General features: G+C 41.7%; 1 long non-coding RNA gene across 1 annotated transcript in view; it reads left to right on the top strand.

The window, feature by feature from the left end:
* Window positions 1-7919, top strand: part of LOC122922368 — a 36246-nt gene extending 28327 nt beyond the window's left edge. The window contains exons 2-3 of the long non-coding RNA XR_006387131.1: window positions 5312-5458; window positions 7700-7919. This is a non-coding gene — a long non-coding RNA (uncharacterized LOC122922368). The remainder of the gene's footprint in view (window positions 1-5311; window positions 5459-7699) is intronic.
* Window positions 7920-13810: the final 5891 nt, after the last annotated feature.

Here is a 13810-nt window from a genome sequence, read left to right as displayed (position 1 = left end):
TCCACTGCATTTCATTGCTGTCATTAAAGGGTCTGCTGAGATCATTTCAGTAATCGTCTTGTTAACTCAGGTGAGAATGTTGACGAGCACAAGGCTGGAGATCATTATGTCAGGCTGATTTGGTTAAAATGGCAGACTTGACCTGTTAAAAGGAGGGTGATGCTTGAAATCATTGTTCTTCCATTGTTAACCATGGTGACCTGCAAAGAAACGCGTGCAGCCATCATTGCGTTGCATAAAAATGGCTTCACAGGCAAGGATATTGTGGCTACCAAGATTGCACCTCAATCAACTATTTATAGGATCATCAAGAACTTCAAGGAAAGAGGTTCAATTCTTGTTAAGAAGGCTTCAAGGCATCCAAGAAAGTCCAGCAAGCGCCAGGATCGTCTCCTAAAGAGGATTTAGCTGCGGGATCGGAGTGCCACCAGTGCAGAGCTTGCTCAGGAATGGCAGCAGGCAGGTGTGAGCGCATCTGCACGCATAGTGAGGCGAAGACTTTTGGAAGATGGCCTGGTGTCAAGAAGGGCAGCAAAGAAGCCACTTCTCTCCAAAAAAAACATCAGGGACAGATTGATCTTCTGCAGAAAATATGGTGAATGGACTGCTGAGGATTGGGGCAAAGTCATACTCTCCGATGAAGCCTCTTTCCGATTGTTTGGGGCATCAGGAAAAAGGCTTGTCCGGAGAAGAAAAGGTGAGCGCTACCATCAGTCCTGTGTCATGCCAACCGTAAAGCATCCTGAGACCATTCATGTGTGGGGTTGCTTCTCATCCAAGGGAGTGGGCTCACTCACAATTTTGCCCAAAAACACAGCCATGAATAAAGAATGGTACCAAAACACCCTCCAACAGCAACTTCTTCCAACAATCCAACAGTTTGGTGAAGAACAATGCATTTTCCAGCACCATGGAGCACCGTGCCATAAGGCAAAAGTCATAACTAAGTGGCTCGGGGACCAAAACGTTGACATTTTGGGTCCATGGCCTGGAAACTCCCCAGATCTTAATCCCATTGAGAACTTGTGGTCAATCCTCAAGAGGCGGGTGGACAAACAAAAACCCACTAATTTTGACAAACTCCAAGAAGTGATTATGAAAGAATGGGTTGCTATCAGTCAGGAATTGGCCCAGAAGTTGATTGAGAGCATGCCCAGTCGAATTGCAGAGGTCCTGAAAAAGAAGGGCCAACACTGCAAATACTGACTCTTTGCATAAATGTCATGCAATTGTCGATAAAAGCCTTTGAAACGTATGAAGTGCGTGTAATTATATTTCACTACATCACAGAAACAACTGAAACAAAGATCTAAAAGCAGTTTAGCAGCAAACTTTGTGAAAACTAATATTTGGGTCATTCTCAAAACTTTTGGCCACAACTGTAGAGGCCTTTAAAAATGAAAAAGGAAGAATGCTGAAATGGAACAGCATTTTCTAGAGGAGGCTGGTAACATTAGGAGTCAAAATGATGATAATTAAGATACTTTGTTGTGAGATTTTATTGTGAAAGCGTAATAAATGATGTCATACATAAGAGTTTACTGCGTAAGATCCAACCAGATGGACCATAGATCTACCCTGCGCGTAATGTCAACACAGTTGATCAAACACCAAGTTTTATGACCAGTACACCTCACCCAGAACAGTCCTTTTACAGTTTTTAAGAAAGTGAAAATCTGTAAACACATTTAGTGATCTGATTCTTTTAGTTTATTTTTTTACTTATTTTCCTTTTTATTACATATTTTTATGTACTACATAAAACATAGTAAAAACTATACATATTTGGTATCGCTGTAATTGTACCGACCCCCAGAATAAGGTCGTCATGTCATTTTTAGAGCACAATGAACGTCATAAAGACAAAAACAAAAAACCTTGTCAGAATTGCTTTTTTCCCTCCATTTTACCCCAGAAATATTTTTTCCCCCCTGTTTTACAGTACAAGCCATGGAAAAATAAACAGTGCCATTAAAAAGACAACTTGTCCCTCATACAGCTATGTGAACAGAAAGGAAAAAAAAGTATGGCTCACGAAAGGCAAAAATAAAAATAGTCTGTGTCCTGAAAGGGTTAAAGAGAAGGTTAGCCTCTCCTGACGTGTCTGTTTTAGCAACGACTAGCATTCCCCATATAATAACAATTCTGGAGCAACTTTTCTTATATTGAACTATTCCTTTATTATTCCTGCTAGAAGTTTATAAATGAAATTCTAGCAGCCTGCAATAAAGGTTCACGTCAGTGTTACGGGTTTGGGGTTTTATACATTTTTTATATTATAAAATATTTAATTTTATATAATTTTATTTTATATATTTTTCAATTTATTTTTCAAATTCACTTCTTAGATGCTTGATTCAATTGTATTTTTTTTCCTTTTTGTGCCCATTTTTCTCTATATAAAAACAATAGGACCAAAAAAAATCTTAAAACAAAAAGCTCACCTTTCCTAAAGATGAAATATTCCACTGGTCATCTAGGTCCGTTAAGGGGTTAAGCAAATTGCGGAACACACATGGACGCCCTCTGTGTTTTGCGGATCCGCAATTTGCTCACCGCAAAACACACAACGGTCGTGTGCATGAGGCCTTATTCAGTCGGCACTGCACTTGCTGAAGAAAACAGACTCACGCTCACTGTAGTTGTAGTAATGCTTCTAGGTTTATTGTCACATTGAATACACATATGTGACGCGTTTCGGCTCACACAACCTACTCCTCCCGTCCCTTATCACTTTGATGAGTGTAGACATCACATAGCGCAGAAGGCCTTACCCCATCCGTTTGAGCGCAAAGAGCTGGGCACCGCCGGCCTCAAGATCTCACATGAAATCCCATGCGTGGTAATGTATGATGTCACCACACCAGACGACATGATGACATCATCACTGGCCGGGCAAGATTTCACGCTAGATCTTCAAAAAAGATGGTGGCGGCCGGCTCTTTGCGATCAAATGGATGAGGTAAGTATGATTTTATTATTATTTGACACTGTAATATCTGCCATCACAATGGACCTGAAATTATCGATTTGTCGCTCGTTTTTTAATCGTTCTGTACAATATTTGCTCCATGTAATAGAGCCTTAAAGCTAAGGGAGGGAAATATATCTATCTAAGGCCTCATGCACACGGCAGTTGTTTTTTGCGTCCGCAAATTGTGGGTCCACCCAAAAAAAACAGATGCGGCATCTGTTTTTTGGGGAGGATCCGTTTTTTTCCACAGATCCCTTGTAATATCCTTGTCCGCAAATGTGAAAAAATACACTACACCATTTTTTTTGCTGAAGGGAAACACAGACAACGGATGCGGAACACAAACGGATGAACTATCAGCATTTTTTGCTGACCCATCGAAATGAATGGGTCCCCATCCTATCCGTAAAAAAAACCGGAACGGAGGCCGAAAAAAATAACTGTCGTGTGCATGAGGCCTTAGGCCCCATGCACACGTCCGTTGTTTTATTCCGTGTCTGTTGTGCAGTTTTTCTTGATTTTCTGCTGACCCATTGACTTTCAATGGGTCCGTTGAAAACTTGGCTAATGCACCGTTTGTCATCCGCATCCGTGATCCGTGGTTCCAGTCCGTCCCAAAAAAATAACCTGTCCTATTATTTTCGCGGAAAACGGTTTGCGGACCCATTCAAGTCAATGGGACCGCTAAAAAACACGGAGGCACACAAGATTGTCATCCGCGTCCGCATCAGTTTTTTTCCTATCATTTGCATGGCAAACCTGTCTTAGACTTTTTTTTACTTTCCTTCATGTCTGGTGATCCTCCAAAAATAAAGGAAGACACACGGAAACAAAAACGGAAACGGATCACGGAACAACGGAACCCCATTTTGCGGAACAGGGCACAACAACGGTCGTGTGCATGAGGCCTTAGATAGATATATTTCTAGATTAACTCTGGCCAATCAGACTTGACAGCTATCTGCTGGGTAGTCCCAGTCCTAACTTCCTCCTTAAAGGGGTTGTCTCAGGATATGCCCCCATTGTCTTATAGGTGTGGGTTCCATCGCTGGGACCCGAACCTATATTGAGAATGGAGCCCGGCAAGTGAAGGAGGGCACACTGCGCATGCACATCCGCCCTCCATTCATTTTCTTTGAGGCCGTCGCTGGCTCGGCCCCATAGAAATTAATAGGAGCGGGAGGCCGCATATGCGGGGTATGCTCCGATTCACTTTTATGGAGAGCCGGCTTGGTCTTGGCTGGACCGGAGTCCTCCATCCACCACCTAGCGGGGCTCCGTTCTCAATATAGGTGTGGGTCCCAGCGGTGGGACCCACACCTATAAGACAATGGGGGCATATCGTAGCGATATATGCCCCGATTGTCTATGATGAAATAACCCCTTTAAGGATCGGGCATGTAAAATTCAACTCAGAGGTCTCTCATTGTGAACCTACTGGCTGGCCGGGTGTGCATCTCTTTGGGGATTCGGAAGGAATAGCTGTTGGCCAAGTAAGCGTATAGATGACAACTATAGAAGAAGTTTTTGGAACTTTAAACAAATGTATGAAATGCAAATAAATCGAGCATTCATCAACTAAAAACAAGATTAAAAAATTATGTATTTTTATACATTTTTAATATTATAAAATATTTAATTTTATATAATTTTATTTTATATATTTTTCAATTTATTTTTCAAATTCACTTCTTAGATGCTTGATTCAGGTGTATTTTTTTCCTTTTTGTGCCCATTTTTCTCTATATAAAAACAATAGGACCAAAAAAAATCTTAAAACAAAAAGCTCACCTTTCCTAAAGATGAAATATTCCACTGGTCATCTAGGTCCGTTAAGGGGTTAAGCCCCCCAATTTATTTATTTTTTTAGGCTCACTTCTATGTTAATCGTTTTTTTTTTATATGTAGATCATATCACAGATTCTTTCTTAACTTTTCAATAATTTACCAAAAAGTGAAGGATTGCTTTTTGTATAATGGGAATACGTTATTCGAAACAAGAAGAATTTTTTTTTTCCAGTCTCGCAGAGAACAGATGGGCAATGAGTTGATATTTTGCAATCTGCTCTGTACAAGAGTTACACCCAAGGATGAATAATAGACTCTTCATTATGTCTGCAAAGTTTAAACACAACAAAAAAAAGTTGGATAAAAACAGCAACACTGCCCCCTAGAGGTAAGCCAGATCCCTTCCCATAAATTGACGTACATAATATTACTTAATTATGATAATGCGGCTGAATTATGCACACATGGAAGAATTGATAATGATTTGGAAACAATTATGTAAATATTATTTGGCAGACTTAGTAATAATTAATGTTTCTAATTTCTTAGATTTTAATAAACTTTTTAGAACAGAGCTGATCGCTTAACCCTCAACATGGAACAGCGTCCTTTTTTAATTACTGAAGAATCATTAAGAAAGACCGTGACCAAATCTCAAGTGGTGTGATAACTATCCTCTTGATGCAACATTAAAGGGTATGTATATTTGTGCAACTATTTTTATTGCTGAAATGCATCTAAAATTAAAAAAAAGGAAGCAGCTTTGCTTAATTGAACATCTCTGCTTTGTGTACACAGCTCTTATTCATATTAGTGTGTGAAACAAAGCAGATGCGGATCTTCTGTGTCCCTTGAGCAGATTTGACTTGATGCTACTCCTAAAGGCATTATCTAAGTGGCCCCCTTGGTGTTTACCCTTTAACCCAATAACAGAAATATGGACCTTGCTGCAGGGGAACCACCAGGCCGCTACCTCTCGGAGTAGATTCTGTTCAAGTGATTGCTGACTCAAGTGAGACCAGTGCGGAGCACCAAGAGGTCAGGCAAAGAAAGAGGCCAAGGTCAGGGCAGGCAGTGATCAGGCAGAGGTCAGGCAACTCAGGGTCAGTGCGGTAATCAGGCTCAGGTCAGTGCAGTGATCAGGCAGAGGTCAGGCAACTCAGGGTCAGTGCAGTGATCAGGCAGAGGTCAGGTCAGGCAACTCTGGGTCAGTGCAGTGATCAGGCTGAGGTCAGGTCAGGCAACTCAGGGTCAGTGCAGTGATCAGGCAGAGGTCAGGTCAGGCAACTCAGGGTCAGTGCAGTGATCAGGCAGAGGTCAGGTCAGGCAACTCAGGGTCAGTGCAGTGATCAGGTAGAGGTCAGGTCAGGCAGCTCAGGGTCAGTGCAGTGATCAGGCAGAGGTCAGGCAGCAAAGGGTCAATACCAGAAGACAGACTGAAGTTGGTACCCCTTGGCAGGAAACTAGCAGACTAGAACCTATTGCTCAGGCACTCAGGAAGTTGCTTTAAGAACGCCAGAGTGATCAGCCATAGGCAGGCGAGAACAAGGTGCACTCACATGGCCTGTAAGAGCCAGAGATTGCCCCCTAAGGGCAGAGAGAAGCATTGTTGGCAGGAATCAGGCCTTAGACTGTGTGAACATGTAAACATCACTACTTCCATGGCCAGGCCTGCTGGGCAGGAGAAGATAGATGCTGACAGGTCCAGGCCCCCGGAGCGCAGGAGCCTCAGAGCTAGTAAGCAAAGCTCTGCCCCTTGGAAAGAGTGGAGCAGCAGTGGGCACAGACTGCCGCTATGACACATAGAATATAAATAGTGCTCCACTGCATACTGTATATACCAATCCCATGTAGAGGATGTCAAATCTGTAGTACAGTGCCCACCCACATGCGCCATTTATAATACTAGTGTCTTCCTATGTGGCAGATGGGCCCTAGCCACCAGATCCCAGATGCAACCGCTACCTCTTCACCTTCTATAGCTATGCCCCGTTTACCTGAGTATTTTAATATCCATATGAACAAAACAAATAATATGTATTTATTGTAAACCTAAATAATATCTTTTAGCTAATAAATCTCCTGAAGGGAGAACTCCTTCTTTAAAGAAGCCCCCTGATCACCATGGGTTTGGCAGTGGAACCGCGCTAATCAGCTCTTACCACCAGGAAAATCTACAGACTGCTATACCATTGTCCTGCAGTGGCTCTTTGACTTTGTTAGAATATCCTTGGTCCAGCCATTTTTTTTTTTTCATTTGTTCAGGTCATCATAGGCTCATCTAGAGATATAATTGCTGGATCCCAATGCAAACATTAGTACCAGGACCTCAATATGCGTGTACCCTCTGAGCTCCCTCAGACATAAAGGCCCGGTTGCAGCTGCTATACCCCCAGTAGGTCCCTCTCTCAATCCACTGTACTTACAATAGTTAAAGGGGATGTCCCATGAATAGTATTCTACAGTTTTCAAACCACCTGGGTCTCAATACTTTTGTAATTGCATGTAATTAATAATTTATTATAGCTATTGAGCTATTCAATTACATCTATCAGTACAGCGCCACCTGCTGTTTACACTTTTTCTAATTTCTCTGTCCTGCTCACTGAGATGGAAGCACATGCTCAGTTACATCCTTCAACTGTCACCAACTGCAACAGAAAGGACACACCCCCTGAGAAAGAACACACCCCCTGAGAAAGAACACACCCCAGTGAGAAAGGACATTTCCCCCCTGGAGCTGCCAGCTTGAAATAAATCTAGAAGAACGATTGGTGCAATGAATGGGGAGATCTCTGGATCCATGTGAGGTCCAAGGCTGGTTCTTGGTTTTTTAGAAAGAGATTGTCGTGTACAATATGATGTCTGATTCTCATCTTTACGTTAATTTACTAACTTGGAATTTTTGTGATTATTGCATTATTTTTTCTCCCCTAGGGTCACATGACAGACACAGTATTCTGCAATCCATCAGGAGCATCGAGGAACTGAAATGATTTCTTTTCATTCATTTTTTAATATCAACTTTATCCCGATTCCTCTGAAAGCTTTCTTTTTTTTTCATATTTTAATTGCCTCCAAAAAAAAGTCCAATAAACAATATACAAAAATGCAACACAATCAATACCAATTTCTACACAATTGTGCCATCTACAGCCTTCCCTTTCCAGTTCCATTTCTGGAGATGCTCTGGAGTTCAGGGGTTACAAATTTCAATTGAAAAAAAAAAGTTTATAGTTGTCTTCTTACAAGTTACAGGAAGAATCGGGGGCGTTGATTCCAGCCAGCGGTGAAAAGCTCCCACAATTTACACCCACACCATCGTAAAAAAAAAAACATGGTTTCATTTCACAGTTAAGTAGCAGGATTCCTGCAAGTGCATACATTCCAATAAAGGGATTTCCAAATCATCAATGCCTGCTAACCAAAGAAAGAAGGGATCTAGACAGAGCCAAAAAGTTGCAAAACATCAGTGATGGATATACAATAAAAGTGCTGGTAGTTTGTATTGTATTCTTTTCCCTTTCTCCTCTCTTCTCCTTAGGGTGGTAAGAATTTAAATCATCATGTTTTAGTTTCTTTTTTTTCTTTTTTTATAAAGGTTAATATATATATCTATCTATATATAAATATATATATATATATATATATATATATAATATATTGCGCTAAAATACAATAAAAAATAGCTCTACTATGAAATTTTATAATTTTTTTCTAGCATTAAATTGGTAATTTATTTAGAAATTTACTATATTAAGTTTAAAACTTTTTTGGGGGGAAATCAACATAAACATCGCGACAAGAAAGAAAAGATGTCAGTGGTTAGTGATCTGGAGAGTAGGGTGGAAAGTTTTTCTTCTATAATAATGGAGAAGCTTGTTCTGGGGGAAGAGGAGCTGAGGGGATTGTAGGCTGAGGCTTTGATATTGTCACTCTTCTGTGTGAAGCATGTTGCATTATTGCCAAGTTTATACTTTCTGTACAGCTTAGGCTGCTTTCACATTAGCGTTTTCAATTCCGCTATTGAGATCCGTCATAGGATCTCAATAGCGGAGGAAAACGCTTCCGTTTTGCACCTATTCATTGTCAATGGGGACAAAACTGAACTAAACGAAACGGAGTGCACCAGAATACATTCCGTTCCGTTTGGTTGCGTCCCCATCGCGGACAGAATATACGCTGCAAGCAGCGTTTTTCTGTCCGCGATGTGATACAAAGCAAGACGGATCTGTCCTGACACACAATGCAAGTCAATGGGAACGGATCCGTTTTCTCTGACACAATCTGACACAATAGAAAACTGATCCGTCCCCCATTTACTTTCAATGGTGTTCAAAACGGATCCGTCTTGGCTATAGAAGACATAATACAACCGGATCCGTTCATGATGGATGCATGCGGCTGTATTATTGTAACAAAAGCATTTTTTTGCAGATCCATGACGGATGCGCAAAAATTGCTAGTGTGAAAGTAGCCTTAGATTCAGATATTTTACACTCTCTATACTAGCGTATAACATTTACCAAAAGTAAAATCTACAGGGCTTACTTGATCAGTCAGAGTCCAGCTGAGGTTCTTACGTCTCAAGACATCGTGTAGGTAGGTTTTTCTTTAAGAATATAAAATATTCTCTCCATATCTTGTCTTGAGATCATGAGCTGATTTTTTCCTGGTCCTATATACCCTTGTTGATTTCTGTGCTTTATTCTTCATGTGTATACCTAGAGGCGGCGCACAGGTTAGCAGATGCATCAGTTCACTGGTGTATCGAGTGATCCAAAGTTTTGCCACATAAGAGGGGTGACAGCCACTAATGGTGGCTATTATGGCGCACATATAGATTATCACTAGTGTTGAGCGAAGCCAAACAAATTGACTTCAGGAAAAATGTGATTCTTCACGAAAAAAATCAACATAATTAGGGATGAGCGAACTCGAACTGTATAGTTCGGGTTCGTACCGAATTTTGGGGTGTCCGTGACACGGACCCGAACCCGGACATTTTCGTAAAAGTCCGGGTTCGGGTTCGGTGTTCGTCGCTTTCTTGGCGCTTTTGTGACGCTTTCTTGGCGCTTTTTGAAAGGCTGCAAAGCAGCCAATCAACAAGCGTCATACTACTTGCCCCAAGAGGCCATCACAGCCATGCCTACTATTGGCATGGCTGTGATTGGCCAGAGCACCATGTGACCCAGCCTCTATTTAAGCTGGAGTCACATAGCGCCGCCCGTCACTCTGCTCTGATTAGCGTAGGGAGAGGTTGCGGCTGCGACAGTAGGGCGAGATTAGGCAGATTAACTCCTCCAAAGGACTTGATTAACTGATCGATCTGCAGCTGTGGATCATTGAGCTGCTGATCCTCAATTGCTCACTGTTTTTAGGCTGCCCAGACCGTTTGTCAGTCACATTTTTCTGGGGTGATCGGCGGCCATTTTGTGTCTTGTGGTGCGCCAGCACAAGCTGCGACCAAGTGCATTTAACCCTCAATGGTGTGGTTGTTTTTTGGCTAAAGCCTACATCAGGGTGAAGCTGTCACACCAAGTGCATTTAACCAGCAATAGTCTGTTCATTTTTTGGCCATATACAAAATCAGGGGCAAGCTGCGCCTGTCACCAAGTGCATTTAACCCTCAATGGTGTGGTTGTTTTTTGGCTAAAGCCTACATCAGGGTGAAGCTGTCACACCAAGTGCATTTAACCAGCAATAGTCTGTTCATTTTTTGGCCATATACAAAATCAGGGGCAAGCTGCGCCTGTCACCAAGTGCATTTAACCCTCAATGGTGTGGTTGTTTTTTGGCTAAAGCCTACATCAGGGTGAAGCTGTCACACCAAGTGCATTTAACCAGCAATAGTCTGTTCATTTTTTGGCCATATACAAAATCAGGGGCAAGCTGCGCCTGTCACCAAGTGCATTTAACCCTCAATGGTGTGGTTGTTTTCTGGCTAAAGCCTACATCAGGGTGAAGCTGTCACACCAAGTGCATTTAACCAGCAATAGTCTGTTTATTTTTTGGCCATATACTACATCAGGGGCAAGCTGCGCCCGTCACCAAGTGCATTTAACCCTCAGTAGTGTGGTTGGTCAAGCTGTGACACCAAGTGCATTTAACCAGCAATAGTCTGTTCATTTTTTGGCCATATACTACATCAGGGGCAAGCTGCGCCCGTCACCAAGTGCATTTAACCAGCAATAGTGTGGTTATTTTTTGGCCATATCCCAGTCTAATTCTGTCACTAAATCCATACCGGTCACCCAGCGCCTAAATACTAGGCCTCAAATTTATATCCCGCTAAATCTCTCGTTACCGCTGTCCTGTTGTAGCTGGGAAAGTTATTTAGTGTCCGTCAAAGCACATTTTTTGTTCTGGGTTGAAGTACAATTCCCAATTTAGCAATTTCATAATTTAGTGGTTTCTGCTATATCAGAGCTATTTGAAATCTATCCCTAAAAGGGTATATAATATTCAAGGTGCACATTGGGTCATTCAGAATAACTTCACACACACCCGCTACTGTGTATTTTCAAGTCTAATTCTGTCACTAAACCCATACCTGTCACCCAGCGCCTAAATACTAGGCCTCAAATTTATATCCTGCTAAATCTCTCGTTACCGCTGTACTGTTGTTGCTGGGAAAGTTATTTAGTGTCCGTCAAAGCACATTTTTTGTTCTGGGTTGAAGTACAATTCCCAATTTAGCAATTTCATAATTTAGTGGTTTCTGCTATATCAGAGCTATTTGAAATCTATCCCTAAAAGGGTATATAATATTCAAGGTGCACATTGGGTCATTCAGAATAACTTCACACACACCCGCTACTGTGTATTTCTAAGTCTAATTCTGTCACTAAACCCATACCTGTCACCCAGCGCCTAAATACTAGGCCTCAAATTTATATCCTGCTAAATCTCTCGTTACCGCTGTCCTGTTGTAGCTGGGAAAGTTATTTAGTGTCCGTCAAAGCACATTTTTTGTTCTGGGTTGAAGTACAATTCCCAATTTAGCAATTTCATAATTTAGTGGTTTCTGCTATATCAGAGCTATTTGAAATCTATCCCTAAAAGGGTATATAATATTCAAGGTGCACATTGGGTCATTCAGAATAACTTCACACACACCCGCTACTGTGTATTTCCAAGTCTAATTCTGTCACTAAACCCATACCTGTCACCCAGCGCCTAAATACTAGGCCTCAAATTTATATCCTGCTAAATCTCTCGTTACCGCTGTCCTGTTGTAGCTGGGAAAGTTATTTAGTGTCCGTCAAAGCACATTTTTTGTTCTGGGTTGAAGTACAATTCCCAATTTAGCAATTTCATAATTTAGTGGTTTCTGCTATATCAGAGCTATTTGAAATCTATCCCTAAAAGGGTATATAATATTCAAGGTGCACATTGGGTCATTCAGAATAACTTCACACACACCCGCTACTGTGTATTTCCAAGTCTAATTCTGTCACTAAACCCATACCTGTCACCCAGCGCCTAAATACTAGGCCTCAAATTTATATCCTGCTAAATCTCTCGTTACCGCTGTCCTGTTGTAGCTGGGAAAGTTATTTAGTGTCCGTCAAAGCACATTTTTTGTTCTGGGTTGAAATACAATTCCCAATTTAGCAATTTCATAATTTAGTGGTTTCTGCTATATCAGAGCTATTTGAAATCTATCCCTAAAAGGGTATATAATATTCAAGGTGCACATTGGGTCATTCAGAATAACTTCACACACACCCGCTACTGTGTATTTCCAAGTCTAATTCTGTCACTAAACCCATACCTGTCACCCAGCGCCTAAATACTAGGCCTCAAATTTATATCCTGCTAAATCTCTCGTTACCGCTGTACTGTTGTTGCTTGGAAAGATATTTAGTGTCCGTCAAAGCACATTTTTTGTTCTGGGTTGAAATACAATTCCCAATTTAGCAATTTCATAATTTAGTGGTTCCTGCTATATCAGAGCTATTTGAAATCTATCCCAAAAAGGGTATATAATATTCAAGGTGCACATAGGGTCATTCAGAATAACTTCACACACACCCTCTACTGTGTATTTCTAAGTCTAATTCTGTCACTAAACCCATACCTGTCACCCAGCGCCTAAATACTAGGCCTCAAATTTATATCCTGCTAAATCTCTCGTTACCGCTGTACTGTTGTTGCTGGGCAAGATATTTAGTGTCCGTCAAAGCACATTTTTTGTTCTGGGTTGAAATACAATTCCCAATTTAGCAATTTCATAATTTAGTGGTTCCTGCTATATCAGAGCTATTTGAAATCTATCCCAAAAAGGGTATATAATATTCAAGGTGCACATAGGGTCATTCAGAATAACTTCACACACACGCTTCTGTGCATTTCCAAGTCTAATTCTGTCACTAAATCCATACCGGTCACCCAGCGCCTAAATACTAGGCCTCAAATTTATATCCCGCTGAATTTGAATACAATACATTGGGCCAAATAATATATTTGTTGTTGTGGTGAACCATAACAATGAGAAAAACATCTAGTAAGGGACGCGGACGTGGACATGGTCGTGGTGGTGTTAGTGGACCCTCTGGTGCTGGGAGAGGACGTGGCCGTTCTGCCACATCCACACGTCCTAGTGTACCAACTACCTCAGGTCCCAGTAGCCGCCAGAATTTACAGCGATATATGGTGGGGCCCAATGCCGTTCTAAGGATGGTAAGGCCTGAGCAGGTACAGGCATTAGTCAATTGGGTGGCCGACAGTGGATCCAGCACGTTCACATTATCTCCCACCCAGTCTTCTGCAGAAAGCGCACAGATGGCGCCTGAAAACCAACCCCATCAGTCTGTCACATCACCCCCATGCATACCAGGGAAACTGTCTCAGCCTCAAGTTATGCAGCAGTCTCTTATGCTGTTTGAAGACTCCGCTGGCAGGGTTTCCCAAGGGCATCCACCTAGCCCTTCCCCAGCGGTGAAAGACATAGAATGCACTGACGCACAACCACTTATGTTTCCTGATGATGAGGACATGGGAATACCACCTCAGCATGTCTCTGATGATGACGAAACACAGGTG

This window comes from Bufo gargarizans, unplaced genomic scaffold (genome assembly GCF_014858855.1).
Source record: "Bufo gargarizans isolate SCDJY-AF-19 unplaced genomic scaffold, ASM1485885v1 fragScaff_scaffold_289_pilon:::fragment_2:::debris, whole genome shotgun sequence".
NCBI classification, from domain to species: domain Eukaryota; kingdom Metazoa; phylum Chordata; class Amphibia; order Anura; family Bufonidae; genus Bufo; species Bufo gargarizans.
The sequence above is the reverse complement of the archived record's forward strand: the minus strand, read 5'-3'. Positions and strand labels throughout refer to the sequence as shown.